This window comes from Chelonus insularis, unplaced genomic scaffold (genome assembly GCF_013357705.1).
Source record: "Chelonus insularis isolate UGA/USDA-ARS -01 unplaced genomic scaffold, ASM1335770v1 contig_568_pilon, whole genome shotgun sequence".
Lineage (NCBI taxonomy): Eukaryota > Metazoa > Arthropoda > Insecta > Hymenoptera > Braconidae > Chelonus > Chelonus insularis.
The window spans coordinates 966,866-983,582 of record NW_023276647.1 but is presented as its reverse complement, the minus strand read 5'-3'; the positions used below and the strand labels follow the sequence as shown (position 1 = coordinate 983,582).

Sequence of the window (16,717 nt, the reverse complement as noted above, 5' to 3'; positions counted from 1 at the left end):
GCACACACACACGCCCATCACCATCTCAACGATTCATTTTTTGGTCTTTAGCAGAATTAACGGTTTTTTAGGATACGAAAAATGGTAAAATATGGTTGTTTACCTCATGTATATACAAACACCGCTAGTTTGCAATCGACTATTTCAAATGACTAAATAAGATTTATTTAGCCACGATTTTCCAATTTAATTACAGACTCGATTAAATACTTTAAAAGTCTCGACTGTTCTCTGTCTGCATGAAAATTGCAGATCAAGTTTTATAATGACGATCAAGCTTCATAATATTTTTATTTTTTATTCACTTTGTAACGATTCGCTAGGTAATCAATTTATAAGTATACTAATCTCTCATTTTATTTTTCTCAATTTTTATCTCTCATTTTTTACAGTTCCTTCTTGTATTTTTATCCTTGATTGCTTTTTATTTATTTCTTTTTCGGCTATTGTTAGCTTGTGGATGCATGTGACATTTGATAAATGATCCTACCATAATTACGGAGAAGAAAAACTCCTCCGACCCATAAGACTGATGCTTTTGAGTATTTACTTTTGTAGTTGTGTCAATCGTTACACTGTAGCCGTTTAATTTAACTGACTTTTCACAATGCCAGAATCTAATGAACTGCAACGTAGTGAAAAAATTTTCTGCTCCAAATATTACATTAAACTGTGCAATTATTTCTATTTAGTTGGGATTAATGATGGGCTACTGTGGTGGATCCACTCTGATATATGTGGCAGGATAAAAAAATCGATAATAATATAAATAAAGAGCAAGTAAGTAGAAATGATTCGTTTTCATATAAAGTTAAAAGTGTGTATAATATTCAAGCAATTTTCCCAACTCTTAACCATCACTTATTCTCATTTACGTTCATGTTTACATCATCGAGGTAGTTAAAGTGTTACCGCTGGCCACAGGTGTGCCCCGGTTTTTCCTTTTTTATTATACCTTGTCGACCAAACGAAGAACGGACGAGACGAACGGTTATATAGGCTTTTTGCTTTTTCTTCAATTTACTCTTTCTCTCCGTCATTTTTCTGCTCTTATTTTATTTCATTTGCTCTCTAGACTCTATATAGATATGCAGTAACAGAGAACCTAACAAGTCATGGCCTGTCATTATTCTCTCCTGGAAACTCCCGAGTTAAGTTCTTTCATCTATACACGTTGCAACTGATTATTATACTTGAAAAATTATTGCGGTAAACTTGAACAATAACAACGATGCAATAGGTATCAAATATACCGTATAACTCTGCACTGTGCGTGTATTAGTGTTATATTATACTTTAATAAAGACCTATATACAATAAATTTTTTATTCATTTTTTTTACTTGGCGTGAATAAAAATTCCCGATGTTCAACTGTTTTTTTTTAGTTTTATCCATTTTTAGAGAAAGTTTTACTGAATTATAAATACTTGTTGATTGGATAATTTTTTTTTAATGTTTTAGAAAAGTATATAGACTTATATGAAGACAATTGAGTGGAAGATAAAATTATTTGGTATCCAACAAATTTATTTTTATAAAAACTTAATATTTATTTTATTGAATGAAAGTAGGAATGATTGAAGTAATTTAATGATTAGAAAAAAATGTAAAGTATTGAGGAATCCTTTTTCTAGTGCGCAATAAAAAGCATTCACTTGAATAAATTATATAGAACGTCATTAAAATGATTTCCACAAACATGAATCTGCAACAAACTTGGTTAAAACATAGCAATAATTATACTTTAATAAATCTTCGATAAAACAACAACAAAAAAAAATTTTAATTCTGAGTGTATAATTATTTTTACGTAAATGTGCATTTTATTTTGTTCTTTTTATGTAAAAGTTTTTTCTTCCTACAGATAAACGAACAGTGATGCACGTCAAGTCGAAAGAGCTAAGAGAGGGTGCCAGAGTTGGTGTCTTGAGGGTAGTGTTGGTGTTGGCCGCGTGGATAACCGGTTTGACAAGTTCCCAGGAGTTGCACGCACGCACGCTGTTCTCTTTCTCTCTTTCTCTTCGTCCTGCATCTGCTTTTGTCCCTTTTTCTTCTTCTTCTTCTCTTTCTTGACATCTTCTACCATGCAATTCTCTTCTTGCAAGATAAGTACACACTAACACATATCCGTTATACTCAAGAGTGATCCCTTGCAATACAAAACATCCACTGTGTGCGTATATATATGAGTACACATGAGGGGGTACTGGTCTAAATATAGCTGCGCATTTACATACGAGTCCTAAAGACCAGGACTGGATTATGTCGAGAAACGAATACGAAATCGATTTTTTCACACATCTATTTTTCAATCAATACAATAGAAAGATGATCATTGTACTAGTGTTAACAATACCCATCTGCTCTTTCATGATTCGAGAATTATTTTTTAATTATCATTCACTATGAAAACAATTCGTTAAATGTCAAACATTCAAGTCAATAGCTATGTTCGAAACTGTGGGGATTTCCTTAAGAAGTAAAAAGCTCTTTGCATAATTTATCGTTATGCAGGGCAATTGCGATGGAACGAAGAAAAAAAAAAGAGGTGATAAAAGAAAAAAGAAAGGTCAATTCTCGCAATTCGTGTAGTCCATTGCATCTTGTGAAAAGAAACCTGAGGATAAATGCTAACTCAGCTACTGGACTATTGCCAGAGTCTCACTCATAAATCTGACCACGTCGCGCCTTCTAGTTAACGCGACTATGGTAGTAGTTTCCTTTTCTTCATTTTACTTGGCGATTTTTTTTCTTATTGTACAACAGGGAAAACTCATTGTTTGTGATCCGTAGGGAAAACTAAACTGCAGCAACAACCTGTTGAGTTCTTACGATAAAAAACAACAAGTTAAAAAAACTCGCAAGAATAAAAAATGGAACCAAGAAAAACTTCTACACAACTTTTGTTTTAAAATTATGTTACTTTAATAATAGTTTTCTTATTTTCAAGTATCCTTTGAAATTACTTTAAAATAAATTAATAATATAATTAAATAATACTTTTTCTTTACTCTATGAAATATTATATAATTTCCGTCGTAGTTGAAATTTATTTTATTGCACAACATAATGCATTTCCAAGCGCAAGGACGTGATGTTGACCTTCACCAAAGGATAATAAATTGTCCAGGATATAAATTGAAAATATTATATTAACATTATTCCTCTAGGTAGATAAAATATAAAGTATCTCAAAGAGGCTGCACATTAAACTGACAGAAAAAATGACTGATACATACGACACTAAAATATCCAAGTACATTGCCAGATAAATATGGATGCACTAAGAGTGCTATCGAAATAGTTATCATTTAAAAACGCTGTAGAGTTCAAACTATTTGTAGATGCATTAAACGTAGAGGAAATAAAAATAATAAATGAATATTGGTGCGGCACCTGAATAAGTATTGCGTGTTTTACTAAAGAAAAGAAAGAGAATTAAAGATAGCCCTCGTGTCACTTGGATAACACGCGATCGTTACTGTGAACCTATGGTTGTTCCATAGTCTGTTAAATGTACTAGCAGTAGGCAAAAAGCTTGGAGGGTGATTGGACGGTGATTAGTTGCAGGTAAATATCGTCAGATCTAAATGGACTCTAGGATATGGCAGTAAGCGCGGAGGCCGTCGATCTTGTCTACGATAAAAAGACAACAAACCGGTCTCACCTGTCACCCCACGCGGGATAATCATGGCCGTTAGATCGAATCTACTGGGCGATTTAATACCAATTATTTCGAGGGTGCAGCTTTTCGTTCAGCAAATTGCAGCTAATTTAACACTGCGGAATTTTTCAGAGTAACTCATATGTTAGACCTACGATGGCTATATATTTATTGCAATTACACATGAATCTTGCTACCGCTAAGTTTATGCTGTTCCATTTACTGATAATTGCTTTCGTGTTTATTTTATTCTGTACATTATCACAATGTCTTGATTAGATTGTTGCTAAACTTTTTCCAAGTCAAAAGCTCGACCGAAAATTAACACAGATCTTTTCTTGTATAAACATGATAGTTTTGAGCAGAAAAAGAGTCGAAAAGAATAGTGATTTCTGAGTTGCTTCAAATTGGTTAAATGTTTTCTAGAGAAATGTATGTATAAAATTAAAAATAATGAGCTACAGGTATTATTTATATTTAGCATAATTATTATAGTTAAAAATGTCGTGTTTTAAAGTATCTTCTACAAATCAAATGTTAACCAACCCTTGTTGAAAAGTTCAACCTTCTTTATCTACAAAAAATTTTAAAAGCTCATGACAACTCAAAATTACACTGCATTTATTTAATTCCTATAATTAATTTATAAAGTGAACGATTGTTTCAAGCTAACTAGCACAGTAAACCCATCAGTACATTATTAAACGAAAATGATATGACATTTAGAAGTAAAAAATCATCCCCTAAAAAATCAGTAGCAAAAAAAATTAAAATAAAATATAGACAATGAAAGGAAGAGTAAAATTGAAAAATCCAACACCTGAAACAAATGTGACAATGGAAGATTTTTTTAATTACCTCATAAAAACGATTATTTACACCGGATGGTCTGCTTTGTCCAGACATCTTTGCATAGGTATAGTTAGTATGACATTAAGCGTGAATCATCGAGTGCATTTTTCTCTTAGCAAAAAAGAAAAGAGTGATACATAAAAGTTGAGTAGAATAATATTATATGAATTAACGATGTAGTAAGTGTGCATCAACGGCGAATAGAGTGAGTAACGAGTAATTGCCGGTTGGGGGTTAATTAGCTGCGTCGTCCCGTGTCCCGTCCATTGGAATAATATTCAGTAGCGGGTAGCTGTATATAAGTACAGCGTGCGTGTCGCGGAACGAGTGGGTGTGTACGCACTCGCATGACATCTAAAAAGTACTTACCTTCTGTTGTTGATCGCGTAAATACCGGATTATTCGTCTATTCCTCCACCGACTGATGTCACGTAGTAATTGAATGACGTCACTCATCTGTAAATTGACATTGCCATTTATTAGAATATCTGGCAAGTTTGTCATTGCAAATGAAATAATAAATAACCAAATAACGGAATTAATCTGTCAATAAAAATTTTCCGTTTTATTTAAGCCATTACATAAATTCTTCATCAACTGCACCAACAGCATATACTGTACTGCAAATACGCTGTAAATAAATAATTGAAAAATTTTATTAAAAGATTTAATATATGTGTAGAGGAGTAGCTAGCGTATGTGCAGTATGTAGGAACTGGGAGGATCGGAGCTGAACGGAGCTCACATAATGTCGATGCGAACGACCAAGTGAAAGAGTAGTAAAAGAAAAGAGGGGATGGGCAAACGCACGATTGAGTTGGTTGACCCGAAGTGTAGAGAGCGAGTAGAGACTGTAGATAGTGTAGAGAGCGAGAAGCAGCAACGCCAAGCCAACCGAGAACGCATCCCTACTTCCCTACTACCTCTATACACTCGACCTCGCTGTGCTTACTCTCGATGCTGCAGCTTCTTAGCTCGGTACACTGTCAACTCCACCAACTACGCGCACTGTCCTAAAGGAGTCGCTCGAAATTGCCTTGACCCTTGCAATTTCATTTCTCTTCTTCTTCAATCCTTATTTAGATTTTATTACTATTTTTTATTTACGCCGGATATTATTTCGGATTTAGTCGTTAAAAATATGCTCGAGAGAGTTTGTATTAAAACGACGAAGAGCAAGACAGAGTGATTGCACAAATCCTGCTAACCGAGATAAATAAAATGCAATTTAGTCGATTTTATTTGATTACGAAATGAAATTTTACGATGCATACAGATAGATACACTGAATATATTATATCTATGTGTCTTTGATGAATAAAAATGTTTATTGAATAATTTATTTTTAATTGAATCAATTTACAAAATGGTTTTGATTTATATACCAATTTAAACTTGGATCTTTTTTAAATACTTTATAGTCAAGTATATCAAATAATATTGTCATAAAAATTTGTTATATATTATATATTGCTTAAATTATTATGTTATATTACGTAGTCTTACTATTAATTATACAACGCATAAAATATGTATATCAAGTTGATGCAAGTGCTCAAGTTTTTTTTTTTTTTTATTTTTCTAAATAAATAATTCCCCTCTGTCTCGAGAAATTTTTATCCAACTTTCAGTGACCATAAAAAATTTAATTAGGTAATCATTGCATCAGCTTAATGTGTGCTATTATCTAGCTTTTTTATGACGAAGATCCTGGGGCAAGATAGGATATTTTAGAAAATTGGATATTTACAGAGGATATTGAAATGTTACTTTAGTGGAAACCTGGTAGCTAAAAAAGTATACTTTTAAAATAAATTCAGATAAAAGAGAAAAATAAAGTGTTTATTTTTTCTACAGGCTTAAAAAATTTTGGAGTAAGTGATGAAATTTTGGAGTAAACAACTCATAATAAAGAAGTGTGAAAAAGATATACATAAATCGTTCAAGATGTATTCACTCAATTATTTATTCAAGTAGCATTACCTAATTATAACTCTATTCTTTTTATAAATAAAATATTAACATTAAATTATTTAATCATGAGGATAATTTTAATTTAAAATAGAATGAACAATTGCATTTTTCTTTTAAATTTTATTATAAGATTATTTGATATTTAATATTTTCTTTTATGAAAGAAATAGAATAAAAAATTTCTAAATGAAAGAATAAATTGATCTTTATCTTAAATTTTATCTAAATTAAAATTCGCTTTGTGGTAGAATAAAATCAGTAAAATTGAAATAAATATGTATTCAGCATCTGGGTACATAAGAATGTATGTGGTACATAATAGAGGTTAGTGAATAATAATGCAAAAATTGACGGAAACGAAATAAAAGACGTAAGAGTGTCATTGACCTTGCACGACGATATTGTGTACCACACTTCAGTTTTAAGTCGAAAGGCTGAAGAAGTTGGTTGGAAAGGAACAAGGACCTTCTCAGCCACACTCAGCCAAACTCCTTGGCTGCGGATCATTAACCATGAAGCCATAGTGGAAATATATACGAATTTTCAGATATCGCAGGATCTTTTGAGACATTTTACTCCTCCGAACTCTTGCTCTTATTCTGTATAGTGATTCGACATTCAAGTAGGACGCAGCGACGCGACAAGAAAAAAATAAATAAATGTAGGAAGGAAGGAAAAAAGGAAAATCCCACCAATTTGGTGAGATTTATCGATTCAAGTGAAGGCATGCAAAAAAGTGAGATTATTAACATAAAAATCTCAGATAGCCGTTTGCAGCAGCAGCATCATTATTATTATTCGAACTTTTATGAATAATATTCTTTTATTTGGTTCATAATTAAAAAAACATCCTTCGCATCTTTATGATTTACTTCAACAATTATTCAACTCGTAATAATTATTTTATGTTTTATGATTATTTTTATTGAACTGCAAAGCAACTAAAAAATATAGTGATCTTTCTAGCAGATGATGATGATGATGATGAACCACACCTTAGAAAAGAATGAAAACATAGTAGCTCAAGAAATTTTATGTTTTAACTCGTTAACCTATAGAATTACCATTTTTTTATACGTATATAGACTCAAGTTGAGGTGAAGTAGATTTTTAAAAAATCAGAACAAATGTTTTTTGCAAAACTCCCGTAATTTTTACTACTATAAGTAATAATAATTCTAGCAATGATTTTTTTTCTATTTTCTTCTTTTTACTTGATACGTTATGACATGAATGTGTATAATGTATGTACACTGCACGTGATAAAACCTATAACTCGTATACGTATACAGCATATAGTTAAGCATGATCACAAAAGTTATTTTAGAACCGGTTTTGTCCACTTGACTGCAAGAGAATTTATCATTGTAAAAATTTTATTTGTTACTCAACATTATCATAGAAAAGAAATAATTCTACTTAAATTTAAATTTGCTTCGCTAATTTTTTTTTTTTTAATTTATATTGTGGTGTAATGGATTATTTATCATTTTTTAATGCACTTGTAAAAACGATACCATAACGGTCCGGTATTATGGAAGTAGTTAAAGTACAATAAATTGTAGAAAACATGTTTTCCTGTACAATAGAAAAAAATTTACAAGTATTATATGACTATCAAGTTAAATAGAGTGACATGATTGCCACATAACATCAATCTCTTATTTACAACATTTATGAATTATTGCAGACGAAGTTGTTGTCATACTACTGCTGTTATAATTACAAGTTTAAAGGTAAAAAAGACCTTTAACCAATATAATAAAAGTGGACTGCTTTCTTAGAACGTATCCTTGGGTCCTCAGCGTGTTACTTGATGATAAAGCTTCCAAACGGTACAGGATATGAGAAGATCTGTAGAAAAGATGAAGAGAAATAAAAAGAATAAGAAGAAGAAGAGAAAGAGAAAAAAAAAGGGAGAGAATAAAAGAAAAAAGAAGAAAGAGTTGATAGCAATGGAGGGGATAAGTATAGCTAGAAGTGGCGTCACGCTGTCGGGTACACCGGTTTCAACTTGCTCCTTTTTTTTACATCCACTTCTTCGTCTTGTTCATCTCTTTAGTTTCTTCTTGGTTCTTCTTGGTTCTTCCGAGTCAATGTTCACCCACACGAGCTAGTGAATATACCTCGTGCAGTATATACAGAACTTGTGTTGCCATATTTACGTATAATGCATCAGCTGTACATGGCCCATCAACTTCCCAGGTTGAAAAATCGTATAAAGTCCATATAAAATCCATACAACGTACGATATCAGAGAGTGCAAAATGTAGTTGAATTGCTCTTTTTAATACCTACTTATTTTGATCGAGATCCAGGGTGGAGAGCTTTTAAAATATTTTTATTTTGTCAATAACTACTCGTCAGGTGGTTGATGTTTATTTTGATTAGCAACGAAGCAAGTAAATAGAGCTCAATAATACGGCTTTTATTCCTCTTAAAAACAGACAGATGAACAAAGTAAAACCTTAATACATCTCATTCTGATAATAATTAATATTAATCATCGATTAAAATATTTTTTGATCAACTTTCATCTGATATTAATTTATTTTCATCATCAAACTTTTCGAGCCACTATTTTGTCAGTATTATTCTTAGAAAATATTCAAGACGAAGAGAAATAATCCATTGTTCTTTTCTAAGTAAGTATTTGTAGTGTTGGTGATGAACATGATTGTTGTTGTTTGTGCAGAATTATGTGTTGGCATAGGCAGCCAAATATTGAGAACGGTAAATTACAGAAAGCGAAGAGGATAAACTACGGTTTCTGTTACTGTAGACAGTGTGGAGTGTAGTGCCTCAAGATAAATGAGTATGCGAGTAGAGTAGCATATACCTATTGATATGCTTCTATACAGTATGTATATTCTCTTGTTACTGGTGGTGCTGCTGGTTCTGGTACTGCTGCTGCTGCTGTTGCTGCTGCTGCAGTTCATGCTGTGGCTTGAATACTCGTTTTGCAGAACGTACGAGCCACACGGTAGCCTACGGGCAACACGGTTAGCCAGGGATGCTGCTAATAACATGCTACACAATTCCATGGTAGTTGTGGGTCGCTACCGGCCTCCAGGACATAACTTGAATAATCTATATGTATAACAGATATTGCAGCCTTACATGTATCGTATTTTTGTATTCATCTTTAATATTTATTTTATTATTATGATGTAAATTAAAACGTCAGTTGTTTTATCATCAACTGTTTCCGTGTATTATTGTTTTTACAAGTGTTGTTTTTAGATAAAGCTGTTGAATCAATTATAACATGCTTTTATCAATGAGATACATAGTAAGTGATATCAGATCACTTTGAGTTTCAAACTCACTTGGAATTGATAATTTATGAAGTTGATCTATTTCTAATTAATGAAATAGTAGTCAATTCATTTCACTCGTATTTCAGTGATTTCATTTCTTTTGTTCTGGTGGTTATCATCGGAAAAGAAAAATGTCACTGTCTGATTACAGTATGCTGTTATCATATTCTCGCTTGGTTGTTTTGCACTCATGCAATATCACATCTAACTTTACAACCAAACTTTTTCCAACTTTAAACTTCTCTACTCCACACACTTACTGCTCTCTTTCTCTCGGTTAACTCACTCATTTCCACCCCGATCTACTGCAGTTAACTGGGTCGTTGCCCTTGCGCAACAATTTCATTTATTTCAGTAGGACACTTTATACACAACCCTTGACTACACAACATTTTATGTGGAAACGCAGTTTGTTGGTTGGAACCAAAGTGGAGTTTATTTCAGATCATTAAATTAATAAATATTCAAAAACAATCATCATAATTAAATAATTAATTTTTTATTGCAATTCATGATAAGTAGATTAGTATTAATTTTTATTTTCATTTGATTTATTTAAAAAAATTTAAAATTTTTACGAAAAATAGTGATTTAAATTCACATCATTTTTCTCCTGTATAATTTTTCATTTAAGACAAAATTTAATAATAATTATTGAAAAAAAATACTTTAAATAATGGGAGAAGAAAAGAAAAAGCTAAAAAATCTATTATAACAATAAATAATTGATAAAAAGCATGTTTTTATAATTTAAGAAAATATGGAGCTTTCAAAATTATGGTAGAGTGCATGCAGTGGTTTATCTGCCTTATCTTGAACCAAGGGAACAAGCAGCATTGAGCAAAGCGAAAAACAAGTCCAAGTTTATACGACGAAACGCAAGCAATACAAAACGAGGGTCAAAATCCTTACGCTTGGAACTGCACCAGCATCGGCAGCACCAGCAGCATCAGGGAATGGAGTCTGTGAAGAAAGAGAGTAGTGGTACCTGGTAGAAGCGGGACAACTAACAAGTGAGTGAGAGAGTTAGATTTTGTTGAAGAGGAGAAAAGGAGAAAGAAAGATACAGAGTTGCAACGCGTCTTTTGAAGGAGGGCAAAGGGAGAGTGAGGCTACTGCGCGTTAGCTGTGTCTGTAGTACTCCAAGTCTTGTGGCTCGCTGGCTTATTGCAACTTGGTACCACCACCTCCTCCTCCACCTTCAGCAACAGCAGCACCAGAGAAAGAGAGAGAGGGACAAAAACGAAAGAGAAAGAATGAAATCGACCGGCTCACCTGAAGACAAGTTACCCCGCAATAAAAACGCCGAGAAAATTATATGCCTCCGGCTGCGCGCGCCAGCGGCCGTGGCGAAACAACTACTTGGCTTTATACCTACTGCAGTTTCTACTTGACAGAAAAAGACCAGTGGTGCAGTACCCACTTTTAAATATTATTGAAAATCCAACTAATTACTTATATTACTCAGACATCAAACAACTATAAACTCATTTTTACTTCACCTTTTCGACTTTAAAATAACTTTAATTATTCATCAACGTCCATACATAATAACACATTGATTACTCCAAAAATTAGCACACATCAACTTCCAATACAACACTAACCAAGGTCAAGACTAATTGGACCTTTGTCTTTAAATGGAACTGGTCAAGTAAAATACTCTAAACCACAAGCAATATTTTTTTTTTTTCATAAAAATGTATTATTGCTGTAATTGATTGTTTGTTGTTAAAAAGAATTTTTGAGTCATTTACAAACATGTTAAAAGCTTTGGGAATAAATTTTTTTATCTTGAAAAATTAATTACATCATCAAGGGACAAGTGTATTGTCATTGTGAGAAAACAATAAATATTGATGATTTTTTTTCTGGTTTAAACTGAAGAGATTCTTGAAAATATAAGCAAGTAAATAGTTAAACGAAGATGAGGAAGCAAGAGGGAAACATAACAGACGAGTAGAACCAGCTGATGAGCCGGTTCTTCGATGCAAGCACTTTTGTTTTGTTTTATACATATTCTCTTCTCTTCTTCTTCGTCTTCCTCAGCTATATGTATATGTATGAGTGTGTTTGATTTTTTTTCTCTTTTTTTTTTGCTACACTGTTCTGGTTTGCGACTTGCTTGAGTGTATTTATACCGAGACTTTCGTTTGATCTCTGTTCCCCACTGCCCTTCCACCATGATCCTGAGCAAATAGGGTCTGAATTTAAGTGGGCATAGATATAGAATAAAAGTAGGAAAGTCACGTACAGTATGCCATCCACTTGATATTTGCAGAATCAACTTATTATATTGAATTATTTTCAGTCATTGACCTAAATAATGCTCTTGAGTACTCGAGTCAATTAAAAGCTATTATTTATTGTTGATGATTAAATAACATTGTCAAACCACTATAAACAATAGATTTACTCATTGTTAATAGTAAAATTCTAATGACAGAAAAATTTTCTTCAAGCAAATGAATAATAAATAATTAAATTATTTAGTATAATTGAAAAAAAAAACAAATAGTTATATCATAAGTTGATGCAGAATATATTTAAAAGAAAATTTTCATCCAACGATGAAAAAAAATGAGGGATTTTCAAAGGTCTTATTTTTTTTCTAAAGATCTGATAATTAACGACATATTTATATAAACTTACACAATACTATTTCGTGCGCAAGACTATCGCAATGAGATCATTGCTTGGAATAAACGACGTAATAATTTTATTCCTTAGCACCCTCGCTTGTCGAAGCTGTTGTGGCAGTTGCTGGAGTGCCGGTGGTTAATGCGTTACGCAACGATTTATTTTTCAATGCAATGTGTATATAGGTATTGCTTATAAGTATATATGTACAATGTGTCCAGCAAACTGGCCGTGCGCTAGACTGTAGTACAACTGGCCTTGAATAAGATAGACATTATACGATGGCATAATATGTATATACGTACAGTGTGTACAACTCGACTGCAAGACTTGTCTTGGGCGAGACCGATCGCGAAGTAAAGAGAGTGGGAGTAGAGGTAAAAGAGCTGGACCAGCTGCAGTAGCGTATTTACGGTATAGTAGTATACGTATTGTATATCTGCATCATCATCGTTTGTTCCTTTTCTCCTTCATCTTTACGCTTGCTAGTGACGTCGTCAGTACCGTTATAACTTTGCTCGATTATCTTGATTTTTTATTAAGCCTTTTTTCCTTATTTCAAATCTTTTTTCATCTACACATTTTTATTTATCCAACTGATTTGTTTTGCCTTTCTTTCACCTCTCAGCTAAATTGCTATCTACATCAGCACTTATATTGCTAATATGTTATCAATGAAATCCGATGTTTAGGATAATACCTGAGTATTATTATATGCAGGAAATTTATTGGGAAGTTTTCTTGTAAAAATTACAATTTAATTTAACATTAAATTACACAACTCTTAAGATATAAGAAAGTTTTTAGCTACTCATAATTGAACGCAAAATATTATATTGCTGATATTTTTATTATTTTGATTAGAAAAAAAATTTAATTTGATTATTAAATCAATTTTATCATCACGATCTTAATAAATAATTTGTAAAAATTCTTATCAGCTTAAATGAATTATCAATCTATTTATTTAAAATAAAAGTTAATCGATTAACAACATTTTACTTATGCTGACATCATTTTCCGTCATTTCTAAGAAGAGAAAAAAAATAAAACCCTGAAGGAATCATTCAGTGATCAATTTGCAACAATTCTCACATAAACTTTCATGAAAAAAAAACTACCTTCTGACTATAATAAAATAATCATTGCAGATCAAGCATCGAAGCTTATTAATTTACTAGTTAACATAATTCCCCAAGTACAATTCAAACTAAAATATCAAGTAATACTGTTTTCTATTTATTGCCTTGAAGATATAGAGAACATTAATTTATAATTCTCAATGCAGTAATGGTAATATAACAACTTAGATGCTGATAGAGCAATTAGTTTATCCATGCACATAGAGTGATGTTGGATACCTTGAATGGTTTGTCACGATCGCGATATCCGATAAAATGTTATTACTCTTTCTCTCTCTCCCTATATCTTACCCCCCTTTCCCCTCAGTGCCCCCCGATAATTATTGGCATGGAAAAATCGGTCGTGAGGGAATGTTTGCTACACGTGTGTGCATGGTATAATAGACGGGAGACAGACCGCATGCCCGGTTGCAGTCTCACACCCGTCAGAGAATGTTGGTTGAAAGTGATTGCAACGCTTACAGAATAATCAACGATGATCTAAACTTGGCCTTGTGATCTTGCGCGATTTACAAGATAATTACGCGATATCAACATTATCTTGCAGGTGCAAAATATTTATTTACCTCTGCTTTTAATCCCTAACTTGCCATAAAAAATATTCATTTTATTTTTAAAATCATTATTAATTAATAATAACGCTAAAAGCAGTCAGAATCATAATCATAAAACAATGTGGCAATCTGCTATTTGCATTAATAATTGATTACCACCTAAATATGTTTGATAGATTATCAACAAAGATTAACAACATAAGATCAGAGTATTACACCGATTTGAATTTTTTTTCTTTTGCATTTATATAATGATTCTACACGTAAATGATTGTGCAATATTCTTGTCCACGACATAGCTGCACTGTGAGTATAATAACATAGCAGCAAATAGCACACCTACGTCTGTATGATGTCCGTAATTAAAATATAACTCATGTGAAGCTGAAGCTAAACGACTAATATTCACGCATTTACTCGGTGCATTTATGAGAATAGTACTTTTCATAAAATCTGATTTCTTTCTTTTCTCACATTAACATTACACTTTCATGTTTCCATTTAATAAGTTTCAAGAGCATTCGTAATATTTTATTTGAGAGTTGAATGATATTTTCCATCACATGATACAAAAAAATATAATTGTAATTTATTTATCAATAACATAACTTTTTATATGAATTAATAAATGGATATTAAAGTCATCTCTTGGGTTACAAAACCTCATATATTGATTATTCATGTCCGATTAATATGAAATAGTGGCAATGAGAATCCTCAATATCATTATGCAAAACTCGAAATGGCCACAAACCTGACAGTCACAGGTATAAGCTGCATTCGTGTATCGAGAATAGCTTTGAATACGTTTGAATTGATTTGTACGGGTTAAGAGAACCCGAGAGAAGATGAGAGATGAAGTGGGGTTGGAAGAGAGAAGATCAGAAGGAGGAAGAGGAAGATTTGATGCTATGTTCAAGACTGGAACCGGGCCAGGAGTAATTCCGGATGGAAATCTCATTCCAACGTGAATATCTTCGCATAGAGATTGCATCGTTCGGGTAAAACGAAGGACACAAGACAGTTAAGGATTAGAAAATAGCAGCGAGGTCGATTCATCGTCGCTGTCTTTATTGTCTTTTCAAAGTTACATTTGAGATCTACTGAGAAAAAGATCTGATGATAGTCTATGATTATATTTCACTGAAATGCTGAGTAAATAATTCTTCTTTTCCCTCATTGATTCATTAAATAACAATTAAGAGATGACTCGTAGTAATCATTTATAATTGATCACTTTAAAGTTTTTTAAAAAATTACTTTTTCAATCAATTGATAATTATTGACGTTAAAATTTAGAATTAATATTTCTAATGCTAAAGATATCTACTGTTTTATTTTTCCTTTCTTTCTTTGATGTTTCTAGAGAATATTTAATCAGTTTTCATCTGAGACTGAATGATTGTTAGCCACCCTTATCATCCTCAACTTCCAGAAAATAAACTCCTTCCACTCACTTAGAATAAAGCCCTTAAAGATAACAGTGATTTTGTTGCAGCCATTAAGTAGCCAGTACATGCGAGGGGGCGATGTGTGGAAATAGTAACTACTCACTTGGCTTCTATTCGACCTTAAGGGTAAACTGTCAGAGGGTCTTTTCACTGTGCTTGGACCTACATACGTGTGGGTAGACTTAAAGCTTAAGGTTCAGGTTAGTCAACAGGTGGCTAACCTGCCAGAAGAGAAAGGAAGAAGGATAACCTACACAAACAATAATAATACATGTCGAAAGCACAAATACAAATCTTCTTTTCTTGCCTATACATACATATGTATAACTTAGACTGTAGGCTGTAGTGTAGATTCTGAAGAACGAAAGAGACACTACCGAGCAATCTTTATATATACATACATATATGTGATACTCACACATGAAGAATACCTTCAAGACATCGAGGTCTCCCCTGTTCGAACGTGAACACGTTCACTAGGGAAACCTGGACCGTTTGAGACTGCACGTGTTTCTAACGTACCCAAAGTTCTTCTTGCTGTCGTGAAAAGGTTCTCAATCTCGCAATTTTATTTTTTTTCACGTATTTCTCTGACATGCAATGGATCATATTACCTCTACTGGTTTTTAAATCATTTTAATATTCATGAAATTATTTTTAAAAAAATTTTTTTCAGTCACGAGGAAAAAAAAAATTAATGCATCATGTCATTTAGGTAGCAGCTTATTTTAGGGTCAGAATAAATATTGAAGTAAGTTTAAAAGTCAAAGAAAAATAGGAATGAATACAAACAAAATGAAAATGATAAGCTGAGATAATTTGTTTAATTAAGCTAAGGATTTGTATGTGGATTAAATAATTTACATATAATTAAAATAAACAATGTTAAAAATGAGAGCCACTGATTCCCTTCGCTACGGGGCACCATCCATGACTCATCAGACCCCTCGATTCCCTCTTGTACAGGAGCAGGACCCAAAAAGGAACAAAAACCCATCCACAGCAAGCTAAAAGCAGTGTCTGATCGATTTACGTCCCACACGCGTTCCGGAAAAATTGACAACGAAAAACATTTATTATTACATTTAACAAAGCAACATCAGCAATAAATTTTTTTAT

The 16,717-nt window shown here is 32.5% G+C and overlaps 1 protein-coding gene across 2 annotated transcripts in view; it reads right to left on the bottom strand.

Annotated features, from left to right (window-relative positions):
• LOC118070309 (uncharacterized) overlaps positions 1-16,717 on the bottom strand; it is a 157,836-nt gene that overhangs the window by 42,236 nt on the left and 98,883 nt on the right. For both annotated transcript variants that reach the window (XM_035088848.1, XM_035088849.1), the window contains exon 5: positions 4,887-4,973. The gene's annotated coding sequence lies outside the window, so the exon portion shown is untranslated. The remainder of the gene's footprint in view (positions 1-4,886; positions 4,974-16,717) is intronic.